Genomic DNA, 19,490 nt, shown 5'->3' with positions numbered 1-19,490 from the left:
TTAAGTCGACATTGTGCAACTTGTATTAAATTCGGATGCAATTTCTGTGTTTCATCGTCAAGAAGAAGGTCCAAGAGATACAGTAAACCTGAAGTGAAGCATCAGAATCAAAAACTGGACTCACAGGAGAGGTTCAAATCATAGAAAGCGAGAGTGTCAGTCCTCTTGTACTTAAGCCGCCATTGTGCCTTTTGTACTAAATTCGGATGCAATTTCTGTGTTTCATCGTCAATAAGAAGGTCCAAGGGATACAGTAAACCTGAAGTGAAGCATCGGAATCCAAAACTGGACTCACAGGAGACGTTCAAATCATAGAAAGTTAGAGTGTCAGTCCTCTTGTACTTAAGTCGGCATTGTGCCCTTGGTATTTAATTCGAATGCAAACTCTGTGTTTCATCGTCAATAAGAAGGTCCAAGGGATACAGTAAACCTGAAGTGAAGCATCGGAATCTAAAACTGGAATCACAGGAGAGGTTCAAATCATAGAGAGTGAGAGTGTCAGTCCTCTTGTACTTATGACGGCATTGTGCCTTTTGAATTTAATTCCGATGCATTTTCTGTGTTTCATCGTCAATAAGAAGGTCCAAGGTTTACAGTAAACCTGAAGTGAAGCATCGGAATCTAAATCTGACCTCACAGGAGAGGTTCGAATCATAGAGAGTGAGAGTGTCAGTCCTCTTGTACTTAAGTCGGCATTGGGCCATTTGTATTAAATTTGGATGCAATTTCTGTGTTTCATCGTCATTAAGAAGGTCCAAGGGATACAGTAAACCTGAAGTGAAGCATCGGAATCTAAAACTGGACTCACAGGTGACGTTCAACACAGAGAAAGTGAAAGTGTCAGTCCTCTTGTACTTAAGCCGCCATTGTGCCTTTTGTATTAAGTTCGGATGCAATTTCTGTGTTTCATCGTCAATAAGAAGGTTCAAGGGATACAGTAAACCTGAAGTGAAGCATCGGAATCTAAAACTGGACTCACAGGAGAGGTTCAAACCATAGAATGCGAGAGTGTCAGTCCTCTTGTACTTAAGTCGCCATTGTGCCTTTTGTACTAAATTCGGAAGCAATTTCTGTGTTTCATCGTAAATAAGAAGGTCCAAGGGATACAGTAAACCTGAAGTGAAGCATCGGAATCCAAAACTGGACTTAAGGTGAGGTTCAAATCATAGAAAGTTAGAGTGTCAGTCCTCTTATACTTAAGTCGGCACTGTGCCATTTGTATTAAATTCGGATGCAATTTTTGTGTTTCATCGTCAATAAGAAGGGCCAAGGGATACAGTAAACCTGAAGTGAAGCATCGGAATCTAAAACTGGACTCACAGGAGAGGTTCAAATCATAGAAAGTGAATGTGTCAGTCCTCTTGTACTTAAGTCGACATTGTGCCATTTGTATTAAATTCGGATGCAATTTCTGATTTCATCGTCAATAAGAAGGTCCAAGGGATACAGTAAACCTGAAGTGAAGCATCGGAATCTAAAAACTGGACTCACAGGAGAGGTTCAAATTATAGAAAGTTAGAATGTCAGTCCTCTTGTACTTAAGTCGGCATTGTGCCTTTTGAATTTAATTCCGATGCTTTTTCTGTGTTTCATTGTCAATAAGAAGGTCCAAGGGATACAGTAAACCTGAAGTGAAGCATCGGAATCTAAAACTGGACTCGCAGGAGAGGTACAAATCATAGAGAGTGATAGTGTCAGTCCTCTTGTACTTAAGTCGCCATTGTGCCATTTGTATTAAATTCGGATGCAATTTCTGTGTTTCATCGTCAATAAGAAGGTCCAAGGGATACAGTAAACCTGAAGTGAAGCATCGGAATCTAAAACTGGACTCACAGGAGAGGTTCAAATCATAGAAAGTGAAAGTGTCAGTCCTCTCGTACTTAAGCCGCCATTGTGCCTTTTGTATTAAGTTCGGATGCAATTTCTGTGTTTCATCGTCAATAAGAAGGTCCAAGGGATACAGTAAACCTGAAGTGAAGCATCGGAATCTAAAACTGGACTCACAGGAGAGCTTCAAATCATACAAAGTTTGAGTGTCAGTCCTCTTATACTTAGGTCGGCATTGTGCCCTTTGTATTAAATTCGAATGCAAACTCTCTGTTTCATCGTCAATAAGAAGGTCCAAGGGATACAGTAAACCTTAAGTGAAGCATCAGAATCTAAAACTGGTCTATTAGGAGAGGTTCAAATCATAGAAAGTTAGAATGTCAGTCCTCTTGTACTTAAGTCGGCATTGTGCCTTTTGAATTTAATTCCGATGCTTTTTATGTGTTTCATTGTCAATAAGAACTTCCAAGGGATACAGTAAACCTGAAGTGAAGCATCGGAATCTAAAACTGGACTCACAGGAGAAGTTCAAATCATAGAAAGTTAGAATGTCAGTCCTCTTGTACTTAAGTCGGCATTGTGCCTTTTTTTATTAAATTCGGATGCAATTTCTGTGTTTCATCTTTAATAAGAAGGTGCAAGGTATACAGCAAACCTGAAGTGAAGCATCGGAATCTAAAACTGGACTCACAGGAGAGGTTCAAATCATAGAAAGTTAGAGCGTCAGTCCTCTTTTACTTAAGTCGACATTGTGCAACTTGTATTAAATTCGGATGCAATTTCTGTGTTTCATCGTCAAGAAGATGGTCCAAGGGATACAGTAAACCTGAAGTGAAGCATCAGAATCAAAAACTGGACTCACAGGAGAGGTTCAAATCATAGAAAGCGAGAATGTCAGTCCTCTTGTACTTAAGCCGCCATTGTGCCTTTTGTACAAAATTCGGATGCAATTTCTGTGTTTCATCGTCAATAAGAAGGTCCAAGGGATACAGTAAACCTGAAGTGAAGCATCGGAATCTAAAACTGGACTCACAGGAGACGTTCAAATCATAGAAAGTTAGAGTGTCAGTCCTCTTGTACTTAAGTCGGCATTGTGCCCTTTGTATTAAATTCGAATGCAAACTCTGTGTTTCATCGTCAATAAGAAGGTCCAAGGGATACAGTAAAACTTAAATGAAGCATCAGAATTTAAAACTGGTCTCTTCGGAGAGGTGCAAATCATAGAAACTTAGAATGTCAGTCCTCTTGTACTTAAGTCGGCACTGTGCCTTTTGAATTTAATTCCGATGCATTTTCTGTGTTCCATTGTCAATAAGAAGGTCCAAGAAATACAGTAAACCCGTAGTGAACATCGGAATCGAAAAATGGACTCACAGGAGAGGTTCAAATCATACAAAGTTAGAATGTCAGTCCTCTTGTACTTAAGTCGGCATTGTGCCTTTTGTATTAAATTCGGATGCAATTTCTGTGTTTCATCGTCAACAAGAAGGTGCAAGGTATACAGCAAACCTGAAGTGAAGCATCGGAATCTAAAACTGGACTCACAGGAGAGGTTCAAATCATAGAAAGTTAGAGTGTCAGTCCTCTTTTACTTAACTCGACATTGTGCCATTTGTATTAAATTCGGATGCAATTTCTGTGTTTCATCGTCAATAAGAAGGTTCAAGGGATACAGTAAACCTGAAGTGAAGCATCGGAATCTAAAACTGGAATCACAGGAGAGGTTCAAACCATAGAATGCGAGAGTGTCAGTCCTCTTGTACTTAAGTCGCCATTGTGCCTTTTGTACTAAATTCGGAAGCAATTTCTGTGTTTCATCGTCAATAAGAAGGTCCAAGGGATACAGTAAACCTGAAGTGAAGCATCGGAATCCAAAACTGGACTTAAGGTGAGGTTCAAATCATAGAAAGTTAGAGTGTCAGTCCTCTTATACTTAAGTCGGCACTGTGCCATTTGTATTAAATTCGGATGCAATTTCTGTGTTTCATCGTCAATAAGAAGGGCCAAGGGATACAGTAAACCTGAAGTGAAGCATCGGAATCTAAAACTGGACTCACAGGAGAGGTTCAAATCATAGAAAGTGAATGTGTCAGTCCTCTTGTACTTAAGTCGACATTGTGCCATTTGTATTAAATTCGGATGCAATTTCTGTGTTTCATCGTCAATAAGAAGGTCCAAGGGATACAGTAAACCTGAAGTGAAGCATCGGAATCTAAAAACTGGACTCACAGGAGAGGTTCAAATTATAGAAAGTTAGAATGTCAGTCCTCTTGTACTTAAGTCGGCATTGTGCCTTTTGAATTTAATTCCGATGCTTTTTCTGTGTTTCATTGTCAATAAGAAGGTCCAAGGGATACAGTAAACCTGAAGTGAAGCATCGGAATCTAAAACTGGACTCGCAGGAGAGGTACAAATCATAGAGAGTGAGAGTGTCAGTCCTCTTGTACTTAAGTCGCCATTGTACCATTTGTATTAAATTCGGATGCAATTTCTGTGTTTCATCGTCAATAAGAAGGTCCAAGGGATACAGTAAACCTGAAGTGAAGCATCGGAATCTAAAACTGGACTCACAGGAGAGGTTCAAATCATAGAAAGTGAAAGTGTCAGTCCTCTTGTACTTAAGCCGCCATTGTGCCTTTTGTATTAAGTTCGGATGCAATTTCTGTGTTTCATCGTCAATAAGAAGGTCCAAGGGATACAGTAAACCTAAAGTGAAGCATCGGAATCTAAAACTGGACTCACAGGAGAGCTTCAAATCATAGAAAGTTTGAGTGTCAGTCCTCTTATACTTAGGTCGGCATTGTGCCCTTTGTATTAAATTCGAATGCAAACTCTCTGTTTCATCGTCAATAAGAAGGTCCAAGGGATACAGTAAACCTTAAGTGAAGCATCAGAATCTAAAACTGGTCTATTAGGAGAGGTTCAAATCATAGAAAGTTAGAATGTCAGTCCTCTTGTACTTAAGTCGGCATTGTGCCTTTTGAATTTAATTCCGATGCTTTTTATGTGTTTCATTGTCAATAAGAAGGTCCAAGGGATACAGTAAACCTGAAGTGAAGCATCGGAATCTAAAACTGGACTCACAGGAGAAGTTCAAATCATAGAAAGTTAGAATGTCAGTCCTCTTGTACTTAAGTCGGCATTGTGCCTTTTGTATTAAATTCGGATGCAATTTCTGTGTTTCATCCTCAACAAGAAGGTGCAAGGTATACAGCAAACCTGAAGTGAAGCATCGGAATCTAAAACTGGACTCACAGGAGAGGTTCAAATCATAGAAAGTTAGAGTGTCAGTCCTCTTTTACTTAACTCGACATTGTGCCATTTGTATTAAATTCGGATGCAATTTCTGTGTTTCATCGTCAATAAGAAGGTTCAAGGGATACAGTAAACCTGAAGTGAAGCATCGGAATCTAAAACTGGAATCACAGGAGAGGTTCAAACCATAGAATGCGAGAGTGTCAGTCCTCTTGTACTTAAGTCGCCATTGTGCCTTTTGTACTAAATTCGGAAGCAATTTCTGTGTTTCATCGTCAATAAGAAGGTCCAAGGGATACAGTAAACCTGAAGTGAAGCATCGGAATCCAAAACTGGACTTAAGGTGAGGTTCAAATCATAGAAAATTAGAGTGTCAGTCCTCTTATACTTAAGTCGGCACTGTGCCATTTGTATTAAATTCGGATGCAATTTCTGTGTTTCATCGTCAATAAGAAGGGCCAAGGGATACAGTAAACCTGAAGTGAAGCATCGGAATCTAAAACTGGACTCACAGGAGAGATTCAAATCATAGAAAGTGAATGTGTCAGTCCTCTTGTACTTAAGTCGACATTGTGCCATTTGTATTAAATTCGGATGCAATTTCTGTGTTTCATCGTCAATAAGAAGGTCCAAGGGATACAGTAAACCTGAAGTGAAGCATCGGAATCTAAAAACTGGACTCACAGGAGAGGTTCAAATTATAGAAAGTTAGAATGTCAGTCCTCTTGTACTTAAGTCGGCATTGTGCCTTTTGAATTTAATTCCGATGCTTTTTCTGTGTTTCATTGTCAATAAGAAGGTCCAAGGGATACAGTAAACCTGAAGTGAAGCATCGGAATCTAAAACTGGACTCGCAGGAGAGGTACAAATCATAGAGAGTGAGAGTGTCAGTCCTCTTGTACTTAAGTCGCCATTGTGCCATTTGTATTAAATTCGGATGCAATTTCTGTGTTTCATCGTCAATAAGAAGGTCCAAGGGATACAGTAAACCTGAAGTGAAGCATCGGAATCTAAAACTGGACTCACAGGAGAGGTTCAAATCATAGAAAGTGAAAGTGTCAGTCCTCTTGTACTTAAGCCGCCATTGTGCCTTTTGTATTAAGTTCGGATGCAATTTCTGTGTTTCATCGTCAATAAGAAGGTCCAAGGGATACAGTAAACCTGAAGTGAAGCATCGGAATCTAAAACTGGACTCACAGGAGAGCTTCAAATCATAGAAAGTTTGAGTGTCAGTCCTCTTATACTTAGGTCGGCATTGTGCCCTTTGTATTAAATTCGAATGCAAACTCTCTGTTTCATCGTCAATAAGAAGGTCCAAGGGATACAGTAAACCTTAAGTGAAGCATCAGAATCTAAAACTGGTCTATTAGGAGAGGTTCAAATCATAGAAAGTTAGAATGTCAGTCCTCTTGTACTTAAGTCGGCATTGTGCCTTTTGAATTTAATTCCGATGCTTTTTATGTGTTTCATTGTCAATAAGAAGGTCCAAGGGATACAGTAAACCTGAAGTGAAGCATCGGAATCTAAAACTGGACTCACAGGAGAAGTTCAAATCATAGAAAGTTAGAATGTCAGTCCTCTTGTACTTAAGTCGGCATTGTGCCTTTTTTTATTAAATTCGGATGCAATTTCTGTGTTTCATCTTTAATAAGAAGGTGCAAGGTATACAGCAAACCTGAAGTGAAGCATCGGAATCTAAAACTGGACTCCCAGGAGAGGTTCAAATCATAGAAAGTTAGAGCGTCAGTCCTGTTTTACTTAAGTCGACAATGTGCAACTTGTATTAAATTCGGATGCAATTTCTGTGTTTCATCGTCAAGAAGAAGGTCCAAGGGATACAGTAAACCTGAAGTGAAGCATCAGAATCAAAAACTGGACTCACAGGAGAGGTTCAAATCATAGAAAGCGAGAGTGTCAGTCCTCTTGTACTTAAGCCGCCATTGTGCCTTTTGTACAAAATTCGGATGCAATTTCTGTGTTTCATCGTCAATAAGAAGGTCCAAGGGATACAGTAAACCTGAAGTGAAGCATCGGAATCCAAAACTGGACTCACAGGAGACGTTCAAATCATAGAAAGTTAGAGTGTCAGTCCTCTTGTACTTAAGTCGGCATTGTGCCCTTGGTATTAAATTCGAATGCAAACTGTGTGTTTCATCGTCAATAAGAAGGTCCAAGGGATACAGTAAACCTGAAGTGAAGCATCGGAATCTAAAACTGGAATCACAGGAGAGGTTCAAATCATAGAGAGTGAGAGTGACAGTCCTCTTGTACTTAAGACAGCATTGTGCCTTTTGAATTTAATTCCGATGCATTTTCTGTGTTTCATCGTCAATAAGAAGGCCCAAGGTTTACAGTAAACCTGAAGTGAAGCATCGGAATCTAAATCTGACCTCACAGGAGAGGTTCGAATCATAGAGAGTGAGAGTGTCAGTCCTCTTGTACTTAAGTCGGCATTGAGCCATTTGTATTAAATTTGGATGCAATTTCTGTGTTTCATCGTCAATAAGAAGGTCCAAGGGATACAGTAAACCTGAAGTGAAGCATCGGAATCTAAAACTGGACTCACAGGAGAGGTTCAACACAGAGAAAGTGAAAGTGTCAGTCCTCTTGTACTTAAGCCGCCATTGTGCCTTTTGTATTAAGTTCGGATGCAATTTCTGTGTTTCATCGTCAAAAAGAGGGTCCAAGGGATACAGTAAACCTGAAGTGAAGCATCGGAATCTAAAACTGGACTCACAGGAGACGTTCAAATCATAGAAAGTTAGAGTGTCAGTCCTCTTGTACTTAAGTCGGCATTGTGCCCTTTGTATTTTATTCGAATGCAAACTCTGTGTTTCATCGTCAATAAGAAGGTCCAAGGGATACAGTAAACCTTAAATGAAGCATCAGAATCTAAAACTGGTCTCTTCGGAGAGGTTCAAATCATAGAAAGTTAGAATGTCAGTCCTCTTATACTTAAGTCGGCACTGTGCCATTTGTATTAAATTCGGATGCAATTTCTGTGTTTCATCGTCAATAAGAAGGGCCAAGGGATACAGTAAACCTGAAGTGAAGCATCGGAATCTAAAACTGGACTCACAGGAGAGTTTCAAATCATAGAAAGTGAAAGTGTCAGTCCTCTTGTACTTAAGCCGCCATTGTGCCTTTTGTATTAAGGTCGGATGCAATTTCTGTGTTTCATCGTCAATAAGAAGGTCCAAGGGATACAGTAAACCTGAAGTGAAGCATCGGATTCTAAAACTGGACTCACAGGAGACGTTCAAATCATAGAAAGTTAGAGTGTCAGTCCTCTTGTACTTAAGTCGGCATTGTGCCCTTTGTATTAAATTCGAATGCAAACTCTGTGTTTCATCGTCAATAAGAAGGTCCAAGGGATACAGTAAACCTTAAATGAAGCATCAGAATCTAAAACTGGTCTCTTCGAAGAGGTTCAAATCATAGAAAGTTAGAATGTAAGTCCTCTTGTACTTAAGTCGGCATTGTGCCTTTTGAATTTAATTCCGATGCATTTTCTGTGTTCCATTGTCAATAAGAAGGTCCAAGAAATACAGTAAACCTGTAGTGAACATCGGAATCGAAAAATGGACTCACAGGAGAGGTTCAAATCATACAAAGTTAGAATGTCAGTCCTCTTGTACTTAAGTCGGCATTGTGCCTTTTGTATTAAATTCGGATGCAATTTCTGTGTTTCATCGTCAACAAGAAGGTGCAAGGTATACAGCAAACCTGAAGTGAAGCATCGGAATCTAAAACTGGACTCACAGGAGAGGTTCAAATCATAGAAAGTGAAAGTGTCAGTCCTCCTGTACTTAAGCCGCCATTCTGCCTTTTTTTATTAAATTCGGATGCAATTTCTGTGTTTCATCGTTAATAAGAAGGTGCAAGGTATACAGCAAACCTGAAGTGAAGCATCGGAATCTAAAACTGGACTCACAGGAGAGGTTCAAATCATAGAAAGTTAGATTGTCAGTCCTCTTTTACTTAAGTCGACATTGTGCAACTTGTATTAAATTCGGATGCAATTTCTGTGTTTCATCGTCAAGAAGAAGGTCCAAGGGATACAGTAAACCTGAAGTGAAGCATCGGATTCTAAAACTGGACTCACAGGAGACGTTCAAATCATAGAAAGTTAGAGTGTCAGTCCTCTTGTACTTAAGTCGGCATTGTGCCCTTTGTATTAAATTCGAATGCAAACTCTGTGTTTCATCGTCAATAAGAAGGTCCAAGGGATACAGTAAACCTTAAATGAAGCATCAGAATCTAAAACTGGTCTCTTCGAAGAGGTTCAAATCATAGAAAGTTAGAATGTAAGTCCTCTTGTACTTAAGTCGGCATTGTGCCTTTTGAATTTAATTCCGATGCATTTTCTGTGTTCCATTGTCAATAAGAAGGTCCAAGAAATACAGTAAACCTGTAGTGAACATCGGAATCGAAAAATGGACTCACAGGAGAGGTTCAAATCATACAAAGTTAGAATGTCAGTCCTCTTGTACTTAAGTCGGCATTGTGCCTTTTGTATTAAATTCGGATGCAATTTCTGTGTTTCATCGTCAACAAGAAGGTGCAAGGTATACAGCAAACCTGAAGTGAAGCATCGGAATCTAAAACTGGACTCACAGGAGAGGTTCAAATCATAGAAAGTGAAAGTGTCAGTCCTCCTGTACTTAAGCCGCCATTCTGCCTTTTTTTATTAAATTCGGATGCAATTTCTGTGTTTCATCGTTAATAAGAAGGTGCAAGGTATACAGCAAACCTGAAGTGAAGCATCGGAATCTAAAACTGGACTCACAGGAGAGGTTCAAATCATAGAAAGTTAGATTGTCAGTCCTCTTTTACTTAAGTCGACATTGTGCAACTTGTATTAAATTCGGATGCAATTTCTGTGTTTCATCGTCAAGAAGAAGGTCCAAGGGATACAGTAAACCTGAAGTGAAGCATCGGAATCAAAAACTGGACTCACAGGAGAGGTACAAATCATAGAAAGCGAGAGTGTCAGTATTCTTGTACTTAAGTCGCCATTGAGCCTTTTATACTAAATTCGGATGCAATTTCTGTGTTTCATCGTCATTAAGAAGGTCCAAGGGATACAGTAAACCTGAAGTGAAGCATCGGAATCTAAAACTGGACTCACAGGAGAGGTTCAAATCATAGAAAGTGAAAGTGTCAGTCCTCTTGTACTTAAGCCGCCATTGTGCCTTTTGTATTAAGTTCGGATGCAATTTATGTGTTTCATCGTCAATAAGAAGGTCCAAGGGATACAGTAAACCTGAAGTGAAGCATCGGAATCTAAAACTGGTCTCACAGGAGAGCTTCAAATCATAGAAAGTTTGAGTGTCAGTCCTCTTATACTTAGGTCGGCATTGTGCCCTTTGTATTAAATTCGAATGCAAACTCTCTGTATCATCGTCAATAAGAAGGTCCAAGGGATACAGTAAACCTTAAGTGAAGCATCAGAATCTAAAACTGGTCTATTAGGAGAGGTTCAAATCATAGAAAGTGAGAATGTCAGTCCTCTTGTACTTAAGTCGGCATTGTGCCTTTTGAATTTAATTCCGATGCATTTTCTGTGTTCCATTGTCAATAAGAAAGTCCAAGAAATACAGTAAACCTGTAGTGAACATCGGAATCGAAAAATGGACTCACAGGAGAGGTTCAAATCATACAAAGTTAGAATGTCAGTCCTCTTGTACTTAAGTCGGCATTGTGCCTTTTGTATTAAATTCGGATGCAATTTCTGTGTTTCATCGGCAACAAGAAGGTGCAAGGTATACAGCAAACCTGAAGTGAAGCATCGGAATCTAAAACTGGTCTCTTCGGAGAGGTTCAAATCATAGAATGTTAGAATGTCAGTCCTCTTGTACTTAATTCGGCATTGTACATTTTGAATTTAATTCCGATGCTTTTTATGTGTTTCATTGTCAATAAGAAGGTCCAAGGGATACAGTAAACCTGAAGTGAACCATCGGAATCTAAAACTGGACTCACAGGAGAGGTTCAAATCATTGAAAGTTAGAATGTCAGTCCTCTTGTACTTAAGTCGGCATTGTGCCTTTTTTTATTAAATTCGGATGCAATTTCTGTGTTTCATCTTTAATAAGAAGGTGCAAGGTATACAGCCACCCTGAGGTGAAGCATCGGAATCTAAAACTGGACTCACAGGAGAGGTTCAAATCATAGAAAGTTAGAGTGTCAGTCCTCTTTTACTTATGTCGACATTGTGCAACTTGTGTTAAATTCGGATGCAATTTCTGTGTTTCATCGTCAAGAAGAAGGTCCAAGGGATACAGTAAACCTGAAGTGAAGCATCAGAATCAAAAACTGGACTCACAGGAGAGGTTCAAATCATAGAAAGCGAGAGTGTCAGTCCTCTTGTACTTAAGCCGCCATTGTGCCTTTTGTACTAAATTCGGATGCAATTTCTGTGTTTCATCGTCAATAAGAAGGTCCAAGGGATACAGTAAACCTGAAGTGAAGCATCGGAATCCAAAACTGGACTCACAGGAGAGGTTCTAATCATAGAAAGTGAGAGTGTCAGTCCTCTTTCTCTTATGTCGGCATTTTGCGTTTTGAATTTGATTCCGATGCAATTTCTGTGTTTCATCGTCAATAAGTAATTCCAAGGGATACAGTAAACCAGACGTGAAGCGTCGGAATCTAAAACTGGACTCACAGGAGAGGTTCAAATCATAGAAAGTGAAAGTGTCAGTCCTCTGGTACTTAAGCCGCCATTGTGCCTTTTGTATTAAGTTCGGATGCAATTTCTGTGTTTCATCGTCAATAAGAAGGTCCAAGGGATACAGTAAACCTTAAATGAAGCATCAGAATCTAAAACTGGTCTTTTCGGAGAGGTTCAAATAATAGAAAGTTAGAATGTAAGTCCTCTTGTACTTAAGTCGGCATTGTGCCTTTTGAATTTAATTCCGATGCATTTTCTGTGTTCCATTGTCAATAAGAAGGTCCAAGAAATACAGTAAACCTGTAGTGAACATCGGAATCGAAAAATGGACTCACAGGAGAGGTTCAAATCATACAAAGTTATAATGTCAGTCCTCTTTTACTTAAGTCGGCATTGTGCCTTTTGTATTAAATTCGGATGCAATTTCTGTGTTTCATCGTCAACAAGAAGGTGCAAGGTATACAGCAAACCTGAAGTGAAGCATCGGAATCTAAAACTGGACTCACCGGAGAGGTTCAAATCATAGAAAGTTAAAGTGTCAGTCCTCTTTTACTTAACTCGACATTGTGCCATTTGTATTAAATTCGGATGCAATTTCTGTGTTTCATCGTCAATAAGAAGGTTCAAGGGATACAGTAAACACGAAAGTGAAGCATCGGAATCTAAAACTGGACTCACAGGAGAGGTTCAAACCATAGAATGCGAGAGTGTCAGTCCTCTTGTACTTAAGTCCCCATTGTGCCTTTTGTACTAAATTCGGTAGCAATTTCTGTGTTTCATCGTCAATAAGAAGGTCCAAGGGATACAGTAAACCTGAAGTGAAGCATCGGAATCCAAAACTGGACTTACAGGTGAGGTTCAAATCATAGAAAGTTAGAGTGTCAGTCCTCTTATACTTAAGTCGGCACTGTGCCATTTGTATTAAATTCGGATGCAATTTCTGTGTTTCATCGTCAATAAGAAGGGCCAAGGGATACAGTAAACCTGAAGTGAAGCATCGGAATCTAAAACTGGACTCACAGGAGAGTTTCAAATCATAGAAAGTGAAAGTGTCAGTCCTCTTGTACTTAAGCCGCCATTGTGCCTTTTGTATTAAGGTCGGATGCAATTTCTGTGTTTCATCGTCAATAAGAAGGTCCAAGGGATACAGTAAACCTGAAGTGAAGCATCGGATTCTAAAACTGGACTCACAGGAGACGTTCAAATCATAGAAAGTTAGAGTGTCAGTCCTCTTGTACTTAAGTCGGCATTGTGCCCTTTGTATTAAATTCGAATGCAAACTCTGTGTTTCATCGTCAATAAGAAGGTCCAAGGGATACAGTAAACCTTAAATGAAGCATCAGAATCTAAAACTGGTCTCTTCGAAGAGGTTCAAATCATAGAAAGTTAGAATGTAAGTCCTCTTGTACTTAAGTCGGCATTGTGCCTTTTGAATTTAATTCCGATGCATTTTCTGTGTTCCATTGTCAATAAGAAGGTCCAAGAAATACAGTAAACCTGTAGTGAACATCGGAATCGAAAAATGGACTCACAGGAGAGGTTCAAATCATACAAAGTTAGAATGTCAGTCCTCTTGTACTTAAGTCGGCATTGTGCCTTTTGTATTAAATTCGGATGCAATTTCTGTGTTTCATCGGCAACAAGAAGGTGCAAGGTATACAGCAAACCTGAAGTGAAGCATCGGAATCTAAAACTGGTCTCTTCGGAGAGGTTCAAATCATAGAATGTTAGAATGTCAGTCCTCTTGTACTTAATTCGGCATTGTACATTTTGAATTTAATTCCGATGCTTTTTATGTGTTTCATTGTCAATAAGAAGGTCCAAGGGATACAGTAAACCTGAAGTGAACCATCGGAATCTAAAACTGGACTCACAGGAGAGGTTCAAATCATTGAAAGTTAGAATGTCAGTCCTCTTGTACTTAAGTCGGCATTGTGCCTTTTTTTATTAAATTCGGATGCAATTTCTGTGTTTCATCTTTAATAAGAAGGTGCAAGGTATACAGCCTCCCTGAGGTGAAGCATCGGAATCTAAAACTGGACTCACAGGAGAGGTTCAAATCATAGAAAGTTAGAGTGTCAGTCCTCTTTTACTTATGTCGACATTGTGCAACTTGTGTTAAATTCGGATGCAATTTCTGTGTTTCATCGTCAAGAAGAAGGTCCAAGGGATACAGTAAACCTGAAGTGAAGCATCAGAATCAAAAACTGGACTCACAGGAGAGGTTCAAATCATAGAAAGCGAGAGTGTCAGTCCTCTTGTACTTAAGCCGCCATTGTGCCTTTTGTACTAAATTCGGATGCAATTTCTGTGTTTCATCGTCAATAAGAAGGTCCAAGGGATACAGTAAACCTGAAGTGAAGCATCGGAATCCAAAACTGGACTCACAGGAGAGGTTCTAATCATAGAAAGTGAGAGTGTCAGTCCTCTTTCTCTTATGTCGGCATTTTGCGTTTTGAATTTGATTCCGATGCAATTTCTGTGTTTCATCGTCAATAAGTAATTCCAAGGGATACAGTAAACCAGACGTGAAGCGTCGGAATCTAAAACTGGACTCACAGGAGAGGTTCAAATCATAGAAAGTGAAAGTGTCAGTCCTCTGGTACTTAAGCCGCCATTGTGCCTTTTGTATTAAGTTCGGATGCAATTTCTGTGTTTCATCGTCAATAAGAAGGTCCAAGGGATACAGTAAACCTTAAATGAAGCATCAGAATCTAAAACTGGTCTTTTCGGAGAGGTTCAAATAATAGAAAGTTAGAATGTAAGTCCTCTTGTACTTAAGTCGGCATTGTGCCTTTTGAATTTAATTCCGATGCATTTTCTGTGTTCCATTGTCAATAAGAAGGTCCAAGAAATACAGTAAACCTGTAGTGAACATCGGAATCGAAAAATGGACTCACAGGAGAGGTTCAAATCATACAAAGTTATAATGTCAGTCCTCTTTTACTTAAGTCGGCATTGTGCCTTTTGTATTAAATTCGGATGCAATTTCTGTGTTTCATCGTCAACAAGAAGGTGCAAGGTATACAGCAAACCTGAAGTGAAGCATCGGAATCTAAAACTGGACTCACCGGAGAGGTTCAAATCATAGAAAGTTAAAGTGTCAGTCCTCTTTTACTTAACTCGACATTGTGCCATTTGTATTAAATTCGGATGCAATTTCTGTGTTTCATCGTCAATAAGAAGGTTCAAGGGATACAGTAAACACGAAAGTGAAGCATCGGAATCTAAAACTGGACTCACAGGAGAGGTTCAAACCATAGAATGCGAGAGTGTCAGTCCTCTTGTACTTAAGTCCCCATTGTGCCTTTTGTACTAAATTCGGTAGCAATTTCTGTGTTTCATCGTCAATAAGAAGGTCCAAGGGATACAGTAAACCTGAAGTGAAGCATCGGAATCCAAAACTGGACTTACAGGTGAGGTTCAAATCATAGAAAGTTAGAGTGTCAGTCCTCTTATACTTAAGTCGGCACTGTGCCATTTGTATTAAATTCGGATGCAATTTCTGTGTTTCATCGTCAATAAGAAGGGCCAAGGGATACAGTAAACCTGAAGTGAAGCATCGGAATCTAAAACTGGACTCACAGGAGAGTTTCAAATCATAGAAAGTGAAAGTGTCAGTCCTCTTGTACTTAAGCCGCCATTGTGCCTTTTGTATTAAGGTCGGATGCAATTTCTGTGTTTCATCGTCAATAAGAAGGTCCAAGGGATACAGTAAACCTGAAGTGAAGCATCGGATTCTAAAACTGGACTCACAGGAGACGTTCAAATCATAGAAAGTTAGAGTGTCAGTCCTCTTGTACTTAAGTCGGCATTGTGCCCTTTGTATTAAATTCGAATGCAAACTCTGTGTTTCATCGTCAATAAGAAGGTCCAAGGGATACAGTAAACCTTAAATGAAGCATCAGAATCTAAAACTGGTCTCTTCGAAGAGGTTCAAATCATAGAAAGTTAGAATGTAAGTCCTCTTGTACTTAAGTCGGCATTGTGCCTTTTGAATTTAATTCCGATGCATTTTCTGTGTTCCATTGTCAATAAGAAGGTCCAAGAAATACAGTAAACCTGTAGTGAACATCGGAATCGAAAAATGGACTCACAGGAGAGGTTCAAATCATACAAAGTTAGAATGTCAGTCCTCTTGTACTTAAGTCGGCATTGTGCCTTTTGTATTAAATTCGGATGCAATTTCTGTGTTTCATCGTCAACAAGAAGGTGCAAGGTATACAGCAAACCTGAAGTGAAGCATCGGAATCTAAAACTGGACTCACAGGAGAGGTTCAAATCATAGAAAGTGAAAGTGTCAGTCCTCCTGTACTTAAGCCGCCATTCTGCCTTTTGTATTAAGTTTGGATGCAATTTCTGTGTTTCATCGTCAATAAGAAGGTCCAAGGGATACAGTAAACCTGAAGTGAAGCATCGGAATCTAAAACTGGACTCACAGGAGAGCTTCAAATCATAGAAAGTTTGAGTGTCAGTCCTCTTATACTTAGGTCGGCATTGTGCCCTTTGTATTAAATTCGAATTCAAACTCTCTGTTTCATCGTCAATAAGAAGGTCCAAGGGATACAGTAAACCTTAAGTGAAGCATCAGAATCTAAAACTGGTTTATTAGGAGAGGTTCAAATCATAGAAAGTTAGAATGTCAGGCCTCTTGTACTTAAGTCGGCATTGTGCCTTTTGAATTTAATTCCGATGCTTTTTATGTGTTTCATTGTCAATAAGAAGGTCCAAGGGATACAGTAAACCTGAAGTGAAGCATCGGAATCTAAAACTGGACTCACAGGAGAGGTTCAAATCATTGAAAGTTAGAATGTCAGTCCTCTTGTACTTAAGTCGGCATTGTGCCTTTTTTTATTAAATTCGGATGCAATTTCTGTGTTTCATCTTTAATAAGAAGGTGCAAGGTATACAGCAAACCTGAAGTGAAGCATCGGAATCTAAAACTGGACTCACAGGAGAGGTTCAAATCATAGAAAGTTAGAGTGTCAGTCCTCTTTTACTTAAGTCGACATTGTGCAACTTGTATTAAATTCGGATGCAATTTCTGTGTTTCATCGTCAAGAAGAAGGTCCAAGGGATACAGTAATCCTGAAGTGAAGCATCAGAATCAAAAACTGGACTCACAGGAGAGGTTCAAATCATAGAAAGCGAGAGTGTCAGTCCTCTTGTACTTAAGCCGCCATTGTGCCTTTTGTACTAAATTCGGATGCAATTTCTGTGTTTCATCGTCAATAAGAAGGTCCAAGGGATACAGTAAACATGAAGTGAAGCATCGGAATCTAAAACTGGAATCACAGGAGAGGTTCAAATCATGGAGAGTGAGAGTGACAGTCCTCTTGTACTTAAGACGGCATTGTGCCTTTTGAATTTAATTCCGACGCATTTTCTGTGTTTCATCGTCAATAAGAAGGTCCAAGGTTTACAGTAAACCTGAAGTGAAGCATCGGAATCTAAATCTGACCTCACAGGAGAGGTTCGAATCATAGAGAGTGAGAGTGTCAGTCCTCTTGTACTAAAGTCGGCATTGAGCCATTTGTATTAAATTTGGATGCAATTTCTGTGTTTCATCGTCAATAAGAAGGTCCAAAGGATACAGTAAACCTGAAGTGAAGCATCGGAATCTAAAACCGGACTCACAGGAGAGGTTCAACACAGAGAAAGTGAAAGTGTCAGTCCTCTTGTACTTAAGCCGCCATTGTGCCTTTTGTATTAAGTTCGGATGCAATTTCTGTGTTTCATCGTCAATAAGAAGGTCCAAGGGATACAGTAAACCTGAAGTGAAGCATCGGAATCTAAAACTGGACTCGCAGGAGAGGTTCAAATCATAGAGAGTGAGAGTGTCAGTCCTCTTGTACTTAAGTCGCCATTGTGCCATTTGTATTAAATTCGGATGCAATTTCTGTGTTTCATCGTCAATAAGAAGGTCCAAAGGATACAGTAAACCTGAAGTGAAGCATCGGAATCTAAAACCGGACTCACAGGAGAGGTTCAACACAGAGAAAGTGAAAGTGTCAGTCCTCTTGTACTTAAGCCGCCATTGTGCCTTTTGTATTAAGTTCGGATGCAATTTCTGTGTTTCATCGTCAATAAGAAGGTCCAAAGGATACAGTAAACCTGAAGTGAAGCATCGGAATCTAAAACCGGACTCACAGGAGAGGTTCAACACAGAGAAAGTGAAAGTGTCAGTCCTCTTGTACTTAAGCCGCCATTGTGCCTTTTGTATTAAGTTCGGATGCAATTTCTGTGTTTCATCGTCAATAAGAAGGTCCAAGGGATACAGTAAACCTGAAGTGAAGCATCGGAATCCAAAACTGGACTTACAGGTGAGGTTCAAATTATAGAAAGTTAGAGTGTCAGTCCACTTGTACTTAAGTCGGCATTGTGCCCTTTGTATTAAATTCGAATGCAAACTCTGTGTTTCATCATCAATAAGAAGGTCCAAAGGATACGGTAAACCTTAAATGAAGCATCAGAATCTAAAACTGGTCTCTTAGGAGAGGTTCAAATCATAGAAAGTTAGAATGTCAGTCCTCTTGTACTTAAGTCGGCATTGTGCCTTTTCAATTTATTTCCGATGCTTTTTCTGTGTTTCATTGTCAATAAGAAGGTCCAAGGGATACAGTAAACCTGAAGTGAAGCATCGGAATCTAAAACTGGACTCGCAGGAGAGGTTCAAATCATAGAGAGTGAGAGTGTCAGTCCTCTTGTACTTAAGTCGCCATTGTGCCATTTGTATTAAATTCGGATGCAATTTCTGTGTTTCATCTTCAATAAGAACGTCCAAGGGATACAGTAAACCTGAAGTGAAGCATCGGAATCTAAAACTGGACTCACAGGAGAGGTTCAAATCATAGAAAGTGAAAGTGTCAGTCCTCTTGTACTTAAGCCGCCATTGTGCCTTTTGTATTAAGTTTGGATGCAATTTCTGTGTTTCATCGTCAATAAGAAGGTCCAAGGGATACAGTAAACCTGAAGTGAAGCATCGGAATCTAAAACTGGACTCACAGGAGAGCTTCAAATCATAGAAAGTTTGAGTGTCAGTCCTCTTATACTTAGGTCGGCATTGTGCCCTTTGTATTAAATTCGAATTCAAACTCTCTGTTTCATCGTCAATAAGAAGGTCCAAGGGATACAGTAAACCTTAAGTGAAGCATCAGAATCTAAAACTGGTTTATTAGGAGAGGTTCAAATCATAGAAAGTTAGAATGTCAGGCCTCTTGTACTTAAGTCGGCATTGTGCCTTTTGAATTTAATTCCGATGCTTTTTATGTGTTTCATTGTCAATAAGAAGGTCCAAGGGATACAGTAAACCTGAAGTGAAGCATCGGAATCTAAAACTGGACTCACAGGAGAGGTTCAAATCATTGAAAGTTAGAATGTCAGTCCTCTTGTACTTAAGTCGGCATTGTGCCTTTTTTTATTAAATTCGGATGCAATTTCTGTGTTTCATCTTTAATAAGAAGGTGCAAGGTATACAGCAAACCTGAAGTGAAGCATCGGAATCTAAAACTGGACTCACAGGAGAGGTTCAAATCATAGAAAGTTAGAGTGTCAGTCCTCTTTTACTTAAGTCGACATTGTGCAACTTGTATTAAATTCGGATGCAATTTCTGTGTTTCATCGTCAAGAAGAAGGTCCAAGGGATACAGTAATCCTGAAGTGAAGCATCAGAATCAAAAACTGGACTCACAGGAGAGGTTCAAATCATAGAAAGCGAGAGTGTCAGTCCTCT

The sequence above is a fragment of the Schistocerca serialis genome, unplaced genomic scaffold, assembly GCF_023864345.2.
Source record: "Schistocerca serialis cubense isolate TAMUIC-IGC-003099 unplaced genomic scaffold, iqSchSeri2.2 HiC_scaffold_1417, whole genome shotgun sequence".
In the NCBI taxonomy this organism is placed as follows: domain Eukaryota; kingdom Metazoa; phylum Arthropoda; class Insecta; order Orthoptera; family Acrididae; genus Schistocerca; species Schistocerca serialis.
The sequence above is the reverse complement of the archived record's forward strand: the minus strand, read 5'-3'. Positions refer to the sequence as shown.